Consider the following 19,520-nt stretch of genomic DNA (forward strand, 5'->3'; position numbering starts at 1 on the left):
AAAGTATTTGGGCAGAAAACAAGAAAATTCTCTTGGCCTTATTTAAAGCCACAGCAACTCTGGTTCTGTGTGGTATTTCACAACCAATCGGGGTTGGCTAACCTCGGCTTACCTCATCTCCTGAAGGGGTGTTTTGGTGTGTTTTTAAAGTCTCTCCCTGCCTCCTTCCCCTTGCTGTTCTTGAGCGGGATATGAAGTTCTTGCTTCATTTTGCCGGCCTGTGCGCTCTGGCTTTGTAGACCTGGTAACTTCACTGGTCAGGGCAGCCGCCTGTGCACCCCCAAGTCCCTCTCTCTTTTCCCTGGTTCTCTCCAGTCGGTCCCGGTAGCTGATTTCCAGCCTTCTCATCTCCAGCTTGTTCAAGTTCCAACACTTGCTGACTTCGGGCTAGGGCTGACTAACTTCTCCCGGCCATCAGCTGAGCAGCCAGGCAGCCACCGGTGCTTCCTGGCGCGTCTCTGGGCATGCAGCACTGCGGTGACCCCAACAGGGCCGGCTGCGGCCTGGGAAGTCCTTGGCTTTTTGAATAAATGGCGGTGCTCCCAGCCTTTTTTCCAGGACATAGTTGGTCAGTGCCCACAATCTGTCACTTATCCCAGCCACTGGAACTCTGAGCTGAAGGATGTCAGGGTGGGAAAGAGTTAACTCTTGAAGGGAATTCCGCACCCCACCCCAGACTTTTACATTTGTGCTCACACTTTCTCCCTTTCCTTCCTAAAAGGTAATTAAATGGCAAACACGCCTTTGTTTGTTTACTTACTACTCTTCCTGTAAGTCAGCCACTCACTGTCAGCCCCCTCATTTTCAAAGCTCATATTCCCATGGAAGAATACTTGAGGGGAGGTGATCGGTGTTTATTAGCAGGCAGGTGGCATGGCCCCTGCCATTCAGTTCCTCCATTCTTTGTTTCCTCTACTTATCAATTCTAAGAAAGGAAACCCCAATGACTTTCTCACAGCACGTTGACTTGCGGCAGGGTCCAGTACTGGTCTCTGCACACACCCCGGTATAATTTACACATCTCCATCCCTTTTAACTCCACTCCTTCAAAGGAGAGCAGGCACACTTACATAGCTTCTTCAGATGATACATTCTCATGGAAGGTACCACGAGGGCCAAGACTGGAGAAGGCCAAACAACAGTTAAAGTAAAAGAGGGCATGGATTGGAGAGAGAACAAGGTGTGTGTGGGGTGGACGTGGGAGGAGTCCGAGAGAGCCTGAATGGATCCTGAAATATATCGGGACCTAGAAGGAGGATGCTGCTGAAAGCACTTGTGTTTCGATTCTCAGGATGCTCAGGTAGGTTTCCAGTAGTTAATATTACAAGGCAATGGGCAGATAGTAAAGGCAGAGAATGGAGGCACCAGCAATCTTCCCTGTCTCCCAGCAACCTTTAGCTTTGTGATGACCCAAGTCACTCCAGGGAAGATTACCTGGCACCTATTTGTGTAGTAGTGGTCAGAGTGAGAATGGCCCCAATAAGGTCATATGAGGTCTCCAGTTGGTGGGAAAGTTTAGGAAGAATTTGGAGGCGTGGCTCTTTTAGAGGAGGTGCATCACTCAGGGGGAGGTTCTCTCTGCTTCCAACTTTGGAATCAAGATGTGAGCTCTCAGCTGGTCCTGCCATCATGGACTCAAACCCTCTGAAACAGTAAGCCCAAAAGACATTTTTAATTTTTATTATTTTATTTTGTCCTAATCATGTCATTTTTGCCACAACAATTGGTAAATAACTACGATAAAACTTTATTTCTTTTACAGCACTTCCAGGAGAAAAAAAAAAAAAAGCACAGTATTTCAGTATTTGGGATCAAAGGCTCCAAAACAAACTATATTTGAAACACGCAACTTACTCATCTGTGTCTCAAAGGATCTTTTACAAAACAAGTATTTCAGGTGACCCTGGGGTAAGGCTATTAAATGCAATTGTTTTCATTTGTGGTCAGGTTCCTTATGAAGAAGGTTAAAGGATTCCCCAATGACTTTGTCCTCCCTGACACCTTTTGTATCTCTGAAAAATAAAATGTTGCTCTCGAAAAGAGACTCAATCTGAATCTCATGCCTTCATGTCTGATAAGTGAGTGGCATTAGAATTCAGACCAAATAACCAAGTGTTTGGAAATATGTTAAGGGCAGATTTGTTTCAAAATGTGAGCATAAAATAGGAAGTATTTATTGGAAGTACTAGTCACAGGGATGGGGCAGATAGAGCTTGAGATACAACGAGTAAATTTTTATTGAAGGAGGGTTTTTTTTGTTTGCTTTTTTGTCTTTGGTTTTATTTTTTTGGTGTGTTTTTGTTTGTTTGTTTGTTTGTTTGTTTTCCTGGCTATGTATTCAGTTTTCATGGAAGGTTCTTGTCACATTGTAGAAAGTTTGTTACTGATTGAAACAAGGACACTGCACCAGTGACTCAGTGCAATCTGAGATGTTCTGTAACAGAAATGTTTCCATATTAATTCACAGTCTATTGAAGTAGGTGAAAATAACAGTCTTTAGCTTTGCAATAGGAAGGAAAACTACATTGTCTACCATGTTTAGCTGGAGCCATTGATTACCTTTTTGCCTTAACAGCTATTTTTGTACATAGGTAATAAGAATTATTTTTAATACATTTATTGGATACATGATCCACAATCAGTTTATAAACTTTACTTTTCCTCAAAGAAAGATTTTCTACTGCACAATGCTACAAGTTCAAAGTTACCATGGGGATTTATTGTGAATTAGTTCTAAAGATTTGATTTTGAATCTGTGTCTCAAAACATTGAAGGTCCTGGTCCCCAGTTGGTTTTTGATCAATCAATAAAGATGCCAGCGGCTAATGGGTGGGCAAAGGGAGATGGGGTGGGACTTTTAGACTTGCTTGGCTAAGACACAAAGAGGAACAGAGAATTGCCATTACTGGGGGGAGCAGGATGTGATGCAGGAGCTGCAGAAGAGAGAGCCAAGCAGCCATGTGAGAATTCAGGTGGGTGGCCACTCAATACTTCCCCTATCGGCCTGGGGTAGCAGGGGAAGGTTTAGGAATGTCCAGCCTTTGAGGTAGCCAAGGCATTTTAAAATTAACTTGTGTGTGTGTGTGTGTGTGTGTGTGTGTGTGTGTGTGTGTGTGTCTTTCATCCACAAATCCACATAGCTTCTGGGTGAGTGTTAGTGCGATGTGCCATGAGCCAAAGCTGTATAGCTCAAACTTACTGCTTCAGGAATTGTGTGACGCATCTACCATCTAGTGGTCTGTCACAAGCTGATGCTTCCATCCAAGGTGACTATTAGTGACACACTCTCCCCAAATGAAAATCTCCTAACTCTTAATTATATCCAACTTACAACACCTCTTAAAACCTATGCAGCTTATGAAAATACATATCAAGGCGTGAAAGGCTTTGTGAGACTCTCTGGGGACCTGTGAAGATGGATAAGTCATGACTGATGTTTGTAAAGAATTCACGGTTCAGAAATGAAGCCAAAAAGATCAATAGGTACTTGGGACTTCAACCTGGAAAATGCAGATACAGAAGGGAAGAAAGAGAACAGTACCTACAGGTGTGCTGCACTCTGCTTACAGCATGGCTACACTCCACCACAGTTTGGCCCTGGTAAGTAGTATTTTCTTGAATTTCCATTTGCTAAAGTGTCAAATCCTCACCTCTACCCTAAACCATGGTTTTAATGGGAAGAGTGAGGAAATACCGGACAGTAAAATATTCCCCTCCAGCCAAACACCTGCGCTTTACCTCCCACATGGAAGAATCATAGCCTGTAAACTGGCTTTCCCATATCAAGACTTCTACCCCATGCCTTGCTGCCTTTGGAACCTGCTCTCTTGATACAAGGAACATGGACGCTGTCAACAGAAATGAACTAACCAGTACTCGCAGAGTTTGTGTCTCTAGCTGCATATGTAGCAGAAGATGGCCTAGTTGGCCATCATTAGGAGGAGAGGCCCTTGGTCTTGCGAAGATTATATGTCCCAGTACAGGGAAATGCCAGGGTCAGGAAGTGGGACTGGGTGGGTTGGGGAGCAGGGTGGGGCAGGGTATAGGGGACTTTCAGGATAGCATTTGAAATGTAAATGAAGAAGATATATAATAAAAATAACTGAAAAAAAAACTAAAAAAAAGAAAGAAAGAAAAGAAAAGAAAAGAAAAGAAAAGAAAAGAAAAGAAAAGAAAAGAAAACTTACCGCACGGCACTATTTTATAAGACGTGAAGGGAGCCTCTTCCTCCTGTGTCACTTTGACTTGCAACATTCTAAGAGAAGTTCCAGTTTAAAACCAAAGGTAGACTATAGCCGTAGGGCAGGGGGTGTATGAGCTAGCTCGGACACAAGCCAGGACTTTGTAGAGGGTTTTCAGAGAATCTGCTGCTTTTCTCATTTTCCATTCTTGCCATCTCTGTATTTGACAATGCAGGCATACATCTGATGACTAGTGCAGTCCCAGAGTTCCACACACAACAAGCATACTTAACGTACACATGCATGCTTCCCAACTCTTTTCCCCTCCAGACTACACAAAAGCCCGCTAACTGGCTCAGAGCTTGGATATGTAGAAGAACGGCGATCACGTGCTCTTTCTCTCTCACAAAGACAATATTCTTGAGACTTGTACAGTAGAGATCTTTTCTTCTTAGCCAAGAAGCTGCTTTATGCCTGAAAGAAGTCAAACTCATTTTCTGTGTTATCTGAATAGGACAGGTGACAGAACAATTTATCTGTTGTTATTGACCACATGTGTTTTTTGAGTAAATTTTACTTAATTGTAAATTATTACTAAATTGTAAATCTATCTATCTATCTAACTATCTATCTATTATATATTATATATTAGAGAAATCTAGATTTTATTTCTTTATACAAAGGAATTTTATTCCATGTTAAAGTCTTTGAATGAAAAATAGCCCATGAATTACTCAAGAGGTACAGGTGTTATTGGTAAAGAAAACTGGCAAGTCAATTTTTTATGCTAACCAGCTGTAAAATGTTATTTTAGCTTTTGTCACACAACTATGCAGTTTTGCTTTTATGAGTTACCCAAATTCTCTTTTTTTCTTTATTTTTTAGAAATTCTCTTAAAAATCAGGTCTTACGGGAAACACATGGAAAACCAGAACTTTCCTGCCCAGAGTAATTTTAGACATTTGAGGTTTCTTTCTTTTTCTTTTTCTTTTTCTTTTTCTTTTTCTTTTTCTTTTACTTTTTCTTTTTCTTTTCCCTTCATAAATCCAACTCTAGCTAGGTCCTTCCAAGCACTCATGAGTAGTACTTGTAGATTTCAATGGGCTTGTTGTTTGAATGAATAGCTTTTCCTGCTGATTATCATCAACTAGTTGTTCACTCAGAGATAATAGAGAAATGCAAAAGGAACTGCCAAGTCAGTTTATTGGCCATATGAGTTGTGTAGATGGGTGAATGCTCTATACAACCTCTCTTACTTAAGATGGTGAGTGGACAACCACATGTCTCCCTAGCATACACTTTTCCTAGAGGCACTAACAGGCTACACTGGTCCCTGCAGGTATGCCATGTTTTGTTTAATGAATCTCCTTCCATATCTTGACTTTTCAACTTCCCATTACAGTGAAAGGAAGAAGTGATAATGCACACCTACTTTCCAAATAAAACATTTGACCTACATTTCTGACAAGACACACACTAAAATGTTCATCATCAAGTCTACCCCTCCTCCCCTCCTAGCTGGCTGTACATGGCTCAGTTGGAAACTCCCTAATTTTATTACTAGTTGCAACATCACAGGATCTCAACAAGTCTGTCACCTCTGACCTTTCAAGAGGTGATCATCAGGAGTGGTCCCTGTCTGAGCTGCTGCTCAGGGATTGAATTGTAGATACTGCTTCCCTATGTGGTTCTTCTACAATGTCAACTGCTTGCTTTAGTTGTCTTATCAGAACCTTCTTTGCATCTATGTACATCCTTGCCTGCCTATGTTAGGAGTGAATCCAGGTTCCCTAGCCCTTCAGATGGATGGGACATCAAACACTCATAGGGATAAAGATGAGCATATATATATATATATATATATATATATATATATATATTGCAGCTAGTTACTACCTTAGTAGGTGTCTTTCATCATTTTACAGAAATGGTGCAGATTGAGTCAGAGGAATGTGGAGGTACTAACAGAAGGAAACTGGGTAATGTGAGGTACAGAAAAGCTCTTATGTGTAGCCACAGCTGAACTTGTCAAAAATTTTCAGAGAATACATAAATAACGTTTAAAAGTGCCAGAGGATTAAAGGACAAAGGAACCCACTAGAGTGTGTGCTAACTTCCAGGGAATCATTTTACAATGTCTTGAGACTATTAAGGTTTTTTTTTTTTCCACCTAAACTCTTGTTATTTTTGACTCTTGATAGACATTTAGTGGCTGGGTAAATCCTACATAGAGTAAAATTCCTGTGGGTTAAAATTAACTTGATGTCTCAAAGTTGGCTTACTTTTGGATTCCCTCTGTTTTCTTTCTTATTCTTTTTCTCCCTCCTCCCCTTTCTCCCTCTTTTCCTCTCTTCACCTGTTTGTCTTCTTCTCTTCTTTACTCTTTCTCCTTAGTCCACTATCTTACTCTCCAACTCTCTCTTTTTCACTCTAGCTTTGCTTAGTAACTCTTTCTCTATCTCTATTTCTCCCCCATCTTCACTGGAATGTGCTCTGTGAAAACAGGCAAAGGAGAAAAAGAAAGGAGAGAGAGAGAGAGAGAGAGAGAGAGAGAGAGAGAGAGAGAGAGAGAGAGAGAGAGAGAGGCAACCAGAGACAGAGAGACAGAAAGACAGAGACAGAAAGACAGAGACAGAGAGACAGAGAAAGAGAGACAGAGATATCCAGAGACAGAGAGATAGAGACAATAAACCCAAAGGGAAGAAACATGAATGTAGACTCTGATTAGTGGCATCTTATTTTCCAAGTGCCTCAAAACACAAAATGAAAATAACTTTGGATCAATCCCTGCAAAAGTGCGAAAGAAAGAATGAAAGAAGGGAGAGAGGCTGGATAGCTGAACTTGGATAGAACCAAACATGGCTGCCATTTAAAAAAAAAAGGACTCAGTGAAATGATTCCTAATGATATGCTGTGATACTCATAGACTACAGCTCAACTCAGTTGTTATCAGAGTGGCTTCAGCAACTGATGGGGGCAGATGTAGAAACCCATAGCAGAGCATTAGGTAGACTTCAGGAAACCCCAGGGAGTACAGGAACAAGAGCTGTAGGAGCCAGAGGGATCAAGGACACAATAGAGAACATCACCCACAGCATCAACTAAACAGATAGTCTTAGGGGCTTACAGAGATAAAAGTGACAATGATGGAGGCTGCATGTACTAGTTCTTCTGCATATATGTTATGGTTGTTTGGCTTGGTGGCTTTTTTTGGGGGTGGTGGTCGAGACAGGATTTCTCTGTGTAGCTCTGGCTGTCCTGGAACTCATTTTGTAAACCAGGTTGGCCTCGAACTCAGAAATTCGTCTGCCTCTGCCTCCCATGTGCTGGGATCAAAGGCATGTGCTACCACTGCCCAGCTTGGCTTGGTGTTCTTGTGGGACTCCTAACAGTGGGAGTGGGGTTGTCTTTTTCCTGCTCTTGAGAGCCTTTTTCTCCTACTGAGTTGCCTCACCCTGCCTTTATGTGAGGGTATGTGGCTAGTATTATTGTAATCTGTTATGTTTTGTTCAGTTGATGACTATGGAAAGCTTGCTCTTCTCTTAAGGGAAAGGTAGGAGGAATGGAACTGCGGGAGAGGGGAGTGGGGTGGGGGATTGGGGGGAGTGGAGGGAAGAGGAACTTAAAGGGGATGGATGTAATATATGAGAGAATAAATAAACTAAAAAAAAAAAACCAGACAGACAGACAGACAGGCACACAGAAGTGGAAAGAAAGGAAGAAGAAAGGGTGAAAGAAGGGAAGGTGGAAGAGAAAAGGAGAGAGAAAGAAAGGCAGGCAGATAGGAAGAAAGAACAACAAAATAGAAATGACCAGAATCTGGGATGCAGCAAGGTCACTAAAAGCTAGTGTAATTATCAACCCCTCCCCTCCCCACCTGCAAACATTGAGAAATTTTCCTGCGTGCTAATTTTCTATATGGTTGATTAGATCTTTTAGAAATAACAACAGGAAATTAAGAGAATAGTTTGCATGTTTCCCTGGGTACTGTAATGCCATGGAAGCCATTTAGAAACTCCACGTTCTGGGTTTCTTCTTTCCAAATGAGATGAAATTACAGTGCTTATGTTACTGGAGTTTTATGAAGATGAAACATTAAGACTTGTGTGACGTTGGTTGACCTGACCAACAAAGGTATCATTAGCTTTAGTAGACATCAATGTTTAGACTGTTCTATAATTCAGCAAAAGTAGTTTGAGTCCTATTGAGCAGGTAAGAAAGAGTTAAAAGAAAGCCCATTGCAGTAGTTGAATAGTTTAGGTTAATGCTTTCATGTGCGTTTACATTTTAGCTCTGACTTTATCTCTGACTTGGTCCTCAAAGGGAATCAAAAACACTGTGAAGAATAAAAATATTTAATACTAGGATGTTCTGTTCTAGGTACTATGGTTAGAAAAGAAATAGATGCTGAAAGGAACCATGTTCAAAGGGTTGGAAGAATGCACCTCCTCCAAGGGCCATTTTCTCTGATCTGTAGGAGAAATATAAAGAAGAAATTTAAAATAATTATATTTTCTGTTCACATTTTCTTATGACCAGAGTACTCAACGATATTAAAATGAAATTCCTGTCTATGCAAGACTAACTTTTTGCAGAGCATAAATGTATTGGGAAGGCTAGGCTGACTCCATGACAGGCTTCAAATTGGCAATTCAGGAGACAAGGCCTAAATCTCTGTTTCCAAGAACTGGGTAAGCCTAGGGAAAGCATATATATATATATGAATGAATGATACCTCCTACTGTCCACTAAAGTAAACTTATAAAGAGTCTTCGCATTTAAACACAGTTCAAGTGGTAAGGCTAAGATGAAGAGCTTGAACTAATCACACCTGAGGAAGTATTGGTTTGAGGCACACAGAACCTTTTTGACCTTTTTGAAATCTGTGGGGTGTATCCTGGTGATTCAATGCTATTTTGGTTAACAAGATGAAGGGCCCAAGTGAGGATCCCTGAATCCCACTTGGGAGGGAGAAGAAAGCCATCACAAGAGGACGAGGGAGGAAGGGACCTGGGTGGGAAAGGGGACAGGGAGGGGACGAACAAACATGATCAGGTATTGGGTGGAGGGAACAAGACTGAAGCACTGAGGACCAGTAGAAAGAATGGAAACAGGCAGCCTCAGTGGGTAGGAGGTGGGGGTACCCTCTAGAATGTACCAGAGACCTGGGAGGTGAGAGACTCTCAGGACTCAAAGGAAGGGACCCTAGATGACATGCCCTAAAGTGGGGAGAGGAAACTTGTAGAGCTTGCCTGTAGTAGAAAGAGAGAGTATCAAGTGGAGGAATGGGATTCTGAGGGGGAAAAAAAAACAATTACAAAAACCTCTGGACCAGATTTGTTCCTGTCTAAAAGAACTGCAGGGACAAAAATGGAGAAGATCCTGATGGAAAGGATGTCCAGTGACAGGCTCAAATTGGGATCCATCTCAAGAGGACGCTCCAAGGCCTGACACCATTACTGATGCTATGGTGTGCTCACAAAAAGGGTCTTATCATAACTGCCCTCAAAAAGGCCCAACAAGCAGCTGGAAGAGTTAGATGCAGATATTTACATCCAATCAATGGGCAGAAGCTGCTGACCCCTGTGGTTGAATTAGGGAAAAGCTGGAATAAGCTGAGGAGGAGGGTGACCCTATAAGAACACCAGCAGTCTCAATTAATCTGGACCCCCAGAGATACATCAGACACTGAGCCACCAAACCATGCAGCATACACCAGTTGATATGAGGCCCCCAATACATATACAGCCAAGGACTGCCAGGTCTGGATTCAGTCAGAGAAGATGTACCTAACCCTCAAGAGACTAGAGGACCCAGGGAGTGGGGAGGTTTGGGGGGGGTGTGGGGACATCCTCATGGAGATGGGAGGGAGGAAGGAGGTATGGGATATGGAACAGTCAGAGGGTGGACTGGGAGGGGGATAAAATCTGGAATGTAAAAAAAAAAGATTAAATTAAAGAAGAAGAAGAAGAAGAAGAAGAAGAAGAAGAAGAAGAAGAAGAAGAAGAAGAAGAAGAAGAAGAAGAAGAAGTTGTTGTTGTTTACAGAAGAATTCTTGTTTTATTTGAAATCATCAAAGGAATTTATATTGGTTACTTTGCCTACCTCTATCCCAGTACCTGACAGAAATCATGTAAGTAGAGGAGACTTTTTTTTTTGCACTTAGCTTGAGATTTTCATGGTAGGTTTGAGTCTACTAAGGCAAGAGATACCTGGTATTGAACCCCTCATTCATGGTGGTAGGAACAGGGAACAGAGTCACTTCACAGCCATTGGAGAACCAGACAGGCAAGCAAGAACCAGGAACTCAGCACACCCTCCAAATGCCTAATCCTAGTGATCTCCATCCCTTAGCTAGGCCCACTTCCTAATGATTCTCAAACCTCTCCCATTAGGGTCAAGAGCTAGAGACTAGACATTCAAGACCAAGCCTCTTGGGGGTAGGGTGGGGGAGATCCACACCTTAGAGAAATTTTTTAATATATTACCCACATGCACTCCTGTGAAGAGAAGAGACTCAGAAGAGAGCAACAGCATGTTCAGTGATGAGCGCAGTGACCTGAACTTGTTGAAACTTCCTTCCCAAGTTCTCTGCATGAGATGAACAAGAAAACACAGGCGTCAAGGAAGCCAAGGCTGAACTGACTCATCTGCTTTGGGGCAGAATAACATATTTTGGGATTAGGACTCACTCGGTTTCCTGTTCTGTCATTTCCAATATTAGAGACTTGAACAAGAACTCCCTAGATGTTTATTGACATTCCATCTAAAAGCATCAGACATTGCCAATTTCCTTTTTGTTTTTCTTTTTCTTTCTTTTTTTTTTAATGTTCACAAGTATTTTGTGCCAATACAGTCCTATAAAACATATGATACTAGAGCTTTTAAAAACATAATAGTAAAGTAGAAGAGTATACTTTCTCTGTCTTTATATTTTTGCTAAACAATTTTAAAAAGGGAAGAAAATCACTAGTGGTTCCAGACTCTCTTGCTTTAGAAATTACTGAAGAGTTCCGAATATTCCTTTTGTGAGTTATGTCTTCTGATGTTTGCCATATTAAAAAAAATAAACTAGAATTGGAAACATAATCATTTATATATTTATATTATATTATTCTAAATCTATTTTACACTAATGTAGGTAACAATTAGGGAAATTACATTCCTGCACGTCTCTCTATAATGAAAAATACTGGACTCTCCTATTATCTTTGGCATTTAGTTGTATTAACAAGATATAAGATACAATTTGCTAGACGCATGAAACTCAAGAAGAATGAAGACCAAAGTGTGGACACTGTGCCCCTCCTTAGAATTGGGAACAAAACACCCATGGAAGGAGTTACAGAGAAAAAGTTTGGAGCTGTGACGAAAGGATGGACCCTCTAGAGACTGCCATATCCAGGGACTGCCATATCCAGGGATCCACCCCATAATCAGCTTCCAATTGCTGACACCATTGCATACACTAGCAAGATTTTGCTGAAAGGACCCAGATATAGCTGTCTCTTGTGAGACTATGCTGGGGCCTAGCAAACACAGAAGTGGATGCTCACAGTCAGCTAGTGGATGGATCACAGTGTCCCCAATGGAGGAGCTAGAGAAAGTACCCAAGGAGCTAAAGGGATCTGCAACCCTATAGGTGGAACAACATTATGAACTAACCAGTATCCCGGAGCTCTTGACTCTAGCTGCATATGTATCAAAAGATGGCCTAGTCGGCCATCACTGGAAAGAGAGGCCCATTGGACACACAAACTTTATATGCCCCAGTACATGGGAATGCCAGGGCCAAAAAAAATGGGAATGGGTGGGTAGGGAAGTGGGGGGGAGGATATGGGGGACTTTTGGGATAGCATTGGAAATGTAATTGAGGAAAATACATAATAAAAAATATTAAAAATTAAAAAAATCTAACATTTATTCTCTGGAACACTTCACTGAACTGCTATTTTGGATCTGGGGAGATGGCTCAGGTAAGATCACTTGCTGCTCATACATGAGAACTTTGTTCAAAATCCTAGAACTCATGTAAGAGACTGGGCATGACTATTGCTATCCATAAATCTAGGACTGTGGGGGTTAGTTGGGAGGCAACAGAGACAGGAGGATTTCTGGAGCTTGCTGGCTACAGCTGGTTCTAGATTCAGTGAAAGACCTTGTCTCAATGGCATAAGGTAAAAAGTAATAGAGTAGAGCAAACCTGACATGACCCCTGCCCAGTGTCAGATGGCATGGTCAGGGTATAGCACTGTGACATGATGCTAGACACCCAGAGTCCCCTGGACCCACTAACATGAGAAACTAAGTGATGGAGAGATAGAAGAGAAAGAGAAGTAGAAGGATGCATGCACACTGAAGAAAGGTAGAACTGGAGACTTGATGGTAGTGAGCAACAGCCTGATGGGGGTGGCAATGAATGCCACTTGAGGTCATGGTAAGGTCCTAGTCCATACTGCCCCAAGGGACATGTCTGGGTCCATAGCTCTGAAGCAGTGAGGGGCAGTTATCAAATGCCATGCAGACGTTCCTGGTCTGGGCTGCTGGTTGGGGCTGTGTTGATGTCTGTGGGCTGTGCACAGCTGACCCAGGTCCTTACCTGGGTGTTTTGGGAGAACCCAGGGTATGAGAGCAGGAGAGTTTTCCATGCCCAGATACAGGGCTTTGAGTTGGCCCACTCTAACATCTACCCCATCTATAAATTGCTGGAGCTCATGAAGGGGCCAAGAAGATCCAAAGCTTCAGGATCTCTGTGACACAGAGCAATAACCAGATATCTGGGAGAAATTCTGGTAAGGATCCAGTATTGATAGTTTAGTAGAAAGCAGAGGCCTTGAAGCAAGCCAATATCTCATTGCAATGAACATTTGCAAGTAAAGATGTGAAGACAGAGGAGTATACTGTGGGACACACCATAGCTTCCACAAGATTGGCTTTGATTTGTGTTGTTTGTTTTTTCTTTTGGAGTGCGTTGATATGAAGGGAATTGGGATGCATGATTAAATTTACAAAGAATAAAGAAAAATTTAAAAAAATTGAGCAAGTCACTTGACATACTCCTCTAGTCTTTATGTAATTAGGAGCGCGCACACACACACACACACACACACACACACACACACACAGTTCTTGCATATCTCCTGGTATTTGGATAAAACTCCTCTCCAGAATGTTGCAATCTCAGGCTATATTCTAGTCCTGCTGGAGGAACCCTTATGTTCACAGACTCTCCTAATTCTGCACATCAATATGTGTCAATAGAAAGACACTGGTTCCTTTATTTTCATCTCCAACAGATTTCTCGTCCAAGAAAGAATATACCAAGGAAAGCTGAAGAAAAGCATTTGGCATTTTCCAGCTGGGAATCTTTAATATGATAGCAATCATCATTATGGTTGGAGTCAGTCTCCCTCAAATGTCCATGTGTTGAGGGATTGGACTCCCATCCCATTCCTTTCTCCTTTTCTTAGCCATGAAGTGAACATCTTTGTTGTGCACATGACTTCTCCACGAGGTACAGTCACATCAGAGGCCTAAAAACAATGGGGTCAACCAAGCATGCACTGCTGCTTCCACTGCAGGAACTCAACTACATCTTATCTCTTTATATGTTGATCATCTCAAGCATTTTAAATCACTTTATGATAATTACCTAACAAATGAAAACCGCACACACTTAGCTTAAGGTAGGGACTGAAACACTTGCCTGGTCCCTATACATCTCTGCGGCCTTCTCTACAGTAAGAAGGACCATTAGGAAGCAAAGGAGCTTCATGTAGGATCTTCTCCCTTTGGTTTTTGTTGTCAATTATATTGTTATTCACTTAACCACTATTTCATTTTACAGTTATGGGCTTCATTGTGACAGATTCGTGGATATATAAACGTACTTTGCAAATATCCACTTTAACATTACTCTTGTTAGCCTCTTCTTCCACTCTTCCTTAATACAAACACTCATCTATCTACTTTCATATCTATCTATCTATCTATCTATCTATCTATCTATCTATCTATCTATCTATACATCTATATATCATCTATATATCCATATCTATATCTAATCTATATCTATATATATGAAAGAAAAAAGAAGTATTTGTCTTGCTGTGTCTTACTTATTTTACTTAACATAATGATCTCTTGTTCCTCCCAATCTGTTGCAAATAATGTAATTTTGTCTCTATGTCTAAAATTTTTACATGTTTATGTGAATGTACACCCCACCCCAAGTTTTCTTTATTCATTCACCTATTGGTAGATATGTAAGTGATTTCACAAATTAGTTGTTGTCAATTATGTTTTGATGTAAATGAATACACAGATATCTCTAGTGAATATTAAATGATTTATGTGGGTATATACACAGGATGGTATAACTATATCAGACATGTTTCCATTTTTAGTTTTTGAGGATCACTATACTGATTTCCATAGTGGTTGAACTAATCAATATTCCTAGAAGTAGAGTGATCATGTTTTCTATTAGTGAAATTGTAGTAAAGGAAAAAGAAAATAAGGAAGGGGTTGTTCTAGGAGTTCACAGATATTGAAGTATACATACATAAAAAGAAAAGAACACTTATTTAGAACTAATCATAAGAGAATAGATAACTCAGCTTTAGTAGCTTTGACAGGGGAAACAAAAGAGAAGAATTTTTAAGTGTCAAATCACTAAGATTTTTAATAGATACCTTAATCTTTATTTGTATAAATACATTATCATTGTCATCACCACACTGTGTGATTGTTGCATATGTGTTTGTGCATATGTATGTGCTTGTGTACGATTTGTACATGGCAGCAACATACAGTGGTGGGTACATGTACAGGCCAGTAAACACACTTATGATATTTGATCTTTCCTTTTATCTTTACCTTGGTCCCTGAATTAAAGTGACCAGCATCCCTATCCACTATGTATCATCTTGCTGACCCAGAGTTAACTCTGATATTAAAAATATACTCTGGACAACATGAAAAGAAACAAAACAGATTGGGAATGGTGGTAGTGTTATGGTTTAGAAAATTCAATGTAGGTTTTCATATCTGTACCTGAGACAGAATTTTGTCATCTACAGTTTACATAGGGTATGAAAGTTTTTCTTTCATTTTATAAAGAAGTTAGGGTCAGTGTAGGAATGATGACTCAGCACTTGCAACTCTTGCGGATGACCCAGGTTTGGTTTATAGCTTCCATAACTGGTGGTTCACAACCTCCTGTAATTTCAGGTCCAACAGATCATACACCCACTTCTGACCTTTCCAGATATCTATTCTCATATTCATATCCACATAGACACATACTTTAGAAAATAAAATAAAGGTAATATCTATTTCCCCTTCTCAGTGAGATTCAAGCATCCCTAATTGCCCCCCCCCCATTACTTAGCTTATTTGGGTTATCCTGTTCTTTATGACTAATATTTACTTATGAGTGAGCACATACCATGTTTGTCTGTCTGAATCTGGGTAACTTCACTTGGGATGATATTTCTAGCTCCATCCATTTGCCTGCAAATTTTATGATGTCTTTGCTTTTAATAGTTGAACAGTTTTCCATTGTGCAGATGTACCACATTTTTAAAAAATCCATTCTTTAGTTTAGGGACATTTAGTTTTTCTCCAGTTTCTGGCTATTACTAATAAAAAATGCTGTGAACATTAGTTGAGCAAATGTCCTGGTGGTACTGTGGAGCTTCTTTTGGGTATATGCCCAGGAGTGGTATAGCTGGGTCTTGAGGTCAATTTTAGGAGAAAGCACCAAATTTATTTCCAAAGTGCCTGTACAAATTATTTCTCCCACCAGCAATGAACAGTGTTTCTCTTGTTCTACATCCTCACCAGCATGAGTTATCTCTTGAGTTTTTGATCTTAGTCATTCTGACAGGTATAAGATGGAATCTCAATGTTGATCTGATTTGCATTTTTCACATGACAAAGGATATTGAATATTTCTTTCAATGCTTCTCTGCACTACAGATTCCTCTCTTTGAGAATTCTCTGTTTATTTCTATACCCCATTTTTCCCCCATTGGGTTATTTGGTTTGTTGATGTTTATTTTCTTGAGTTCTTTATATATTTTGTAGATATCAGAAGTCAGAGGTGAGGTTAGCAAAAGTCTTTTCCCATTTGGCAGGCTGCTACTTTGACCTTTTGGTGGTGTCCTCTGCCTTACAACAGCTTTTCGGTTTTATGAGGTCCCACTTAATAATTGCTGATCTTAGTGCATGAGACGGTGGTATTCTGCTCAGGAAGTTGTCTTCCATACTAACGTGTGCAAGCAGCTCCCCACTTTCTCTTCTATCGGATTTTGTGTCTGATTTTATGATGAGGTCTTTTCATCTTCTAATATCTTTTTAAATTTCTTTCTTTAAAGATTTAAAGTTCTTGTCATACACTTTCTTGTATTTCACTTGCTTGGTTAGAGTTACACCCAGTTATTTCATATTATTTGTGGCTATTGTGAAGGGCGTTATTTCCCTCATATATTTCTTAGCCCATTCATTGGTTGTGTAAAGGAGGGATAGTGATTTCTTTGGCTAGTGATTTTTTGTATCCATCCTCTGTGCTGAAGGTGTTTATCAACTGTAGGAGCTCCTTAAAGTTTTGGGGGGTCTTTTATGTATACTATCATATCATCTGTGAATAGCGTTATTTTGACTTCTTCCTTTCCAATTTCTATCCCCTGATCTCCTTTAGCTGTCTTATTGCTGTAGTTAAAACTTCAAGTAGTATATTGAATAGATATGTAGAGAATGGACAGCCTTGTCTCATCACTGACCAAAGTTTCTCTCAATTTAATTTGATGTTGTCTATTGACTTCCTGTGCGTTGTGTTTATTGTGTTTACGTATATGCCTTGTATCTCTGATGTCTCCAAGGCTTTTATCATGAAGGGGTGTTGGATTTGTCAAAGGCTTTTTCAGCCTCTAATGAAATGATAATGAGCTTTGGAGCTTTTTATCCAAGGTGGATAGAGAGAAGGGATTGTGTGGGGGAGGGGGTGGGGATGAGAACAGGAGGGATGTGGTGTGGGAATGGGGGAGAGAGAGAGAGAGAGAGAGAGAGAGAGAGAGAGAGAGAGAGAGAGAGAGAGAGAGAGAGAGAGAGAGAGAGAGAGAGAGAGAGGAGGGGGAGGAAGAGGGGGAGGGGGAGGGGGAGGGGGAGGGGGAGGGGGAGGGGGAGGAGGAGAGATCTTGGTGAGACAACTGGATCAGGGCAAGCATCTCTTGCAGGAGGTAGAAACCCAGAACAGTGAGAACTCAATGCAATGGGGATGTGAACCTGAAATGTCCACCTCCTATAACCAAGGAAGGTTTCCAGTGGAGAGATTGGAACACCAACCTAGCAACAAAACCTTTGATCCACAATGTATCTTGCCTATAAATTGTGCAGTGGCAAAAGGTGGAGCAGAATTTGAGTGAAGGTCCAATCAATGACTGACTCAGTTTGAGACCCATGTCATGAGAGGGAGTCGTCCCCCCACTCCACCTGATACTGTTAATGATACTGTGCTCTATACTTGTAGGCAGGAGCCTAGTGTAACTATCATCAGAGAGGTTTCACCCAGCAACTGATGGAGACAGGTGCAGAGACTGATCGATCACTAGCCAAACCTTAAATGGAGCTTGGGGAATGCTAAGGAAGGGGAAGAGAAAATAGTAAAGGAGCCAGAGATGTCAAGGACATCACAAGAAAAACTACAGAATCAACTCTCCTGGGCCCATATGGGTTTACAGAGACTGAACACCAAAGAGTATCCATGAGATGTACCTATGGCCTCTGCACATATGTACCAGTTATATACTTGAATCTTCATGCCAGACTCCCAAAGAGAGAGCAGGGGCTGTCTCTGACTCTGTTGCCTGGCTTTGTATCCCTTCCCGTAACTGGGCTGCCTTGTCTAGCCTCATTAGAAGATGTGCCTAGTCTTACTGCAACTTGATCTGAAAAGGCTGGTTGATATCCTGTCTTCTGTGGAGGAGAGGAAGGGTCTTGGGGGTGGGGGTTGTAGATCAAGAGACTTGGGGGAGATGAGGGAGTGGAAGCTTCAATAGGGATGTAAATAAATAGCTTAATTAATTAAGGATACTTATTGTATAGAGATACCATTTCACGATCTCACTTTCCTTTAATAGGAAGCATAAAATGGTCTCTTTGAGGAGATACTCACGAGCCAGGAAGAAATTCCTCGAAAGCAGTGTCAGCCAGCCATGAGGACTATGTACTCCACATCAAAGACATCCTGAGTTTTCTTCTGCTCTAATAAATTCAATGAGACACTTGTCTTGACTACAGGTGGTTCTCACTTACAGCAAGTTGACTACTAATGACTCACAAGCTCTCTGCTCTGCCAGTTCCTCAGAGCCCTGGCAGGAGACCACACACAGCTGCGTTATTGCTGCTGCTTCCTGACCTGCACTGACACTTAAGACATTCTGGCCTGGGTGTTTGACTTCAGTTCACCTCCTGACAGCTTACATGGCTTCTTCGGATTGTGAGTGCATTCTCTTGGCTATTTCTTCTTAAGTATTTTCTGCCCCTTAAATAGTGTCCAAAATTCTGCAAATTAGCCCAGTGTGTCTCTTGTTCATTTCACATTAACATTAATAACTGAATATGCATTAGATACGCATTAGGTAACAATGACTGTAGATTTGGATAAATGACTATTTCCTTCAAGGTGATGATGACTTCATTTGTGACTAATAATATTTTGCTCACATGTGCATTTAGGTTTAAAAGTGAAGTGACACTAAAGTAACAAAGACAAAGACCTCATGCAGGGTAGGGACAGATGTCCAAATTTCCTGACTCCAAATTCTGTTCCCTTTCTAAGAATCACACCATCTTTCCTAAAGAAACCCTTTGCTATTCACTTTTATACACAGATATTACTTTCAGGAGTACCTTCAATAAACCATATATTCTTGTGGAGTTAATTTTAGAATTTCATACACTGCAGTTTGTAGGTTTGCGGCTTAATTACAAATCAATAATTTTAATAGAGAATCTGTAATCATTTTTAAGAAAAAAATGAAATATTAGGCAGTTATTCCTTTGTATAATATTGTACCTATGGGAAGAAAGGATGACCTTGTTTAATCCACTAGGGCTGGAAAATTTTTCGAGAAATATTAGTAGTTAGAACTTTTATCTACACAATATTTATGAAGCAAATCTATTGACTAGAAGTGACATTTCATAGGAACTTGGAGTGGAGAATATAAGAATGTTTACCAAAAATAGGTGAATGAAACAGTTAATCTTTTCAGTGTGTGAATGCAAAGGTTAGAGACGGGTGATTACAGGAGATAGACCTCGAATGTTCAAAAA

The sequence above is a fragment of the Mus caroli genome, unplaced genomic scaffold, assembly GCF_978045245.1.
Source record: "Mus caroli unplaced genomic scaffold, Mus_caroli_1 scaffold_17, whole genome shotgun sequence".
Lineage (NCBI taxonomy): Eukaryota > Metazoa > Chordata > Mammalia > Rodentia > Muridae > Mus > Mus caroli.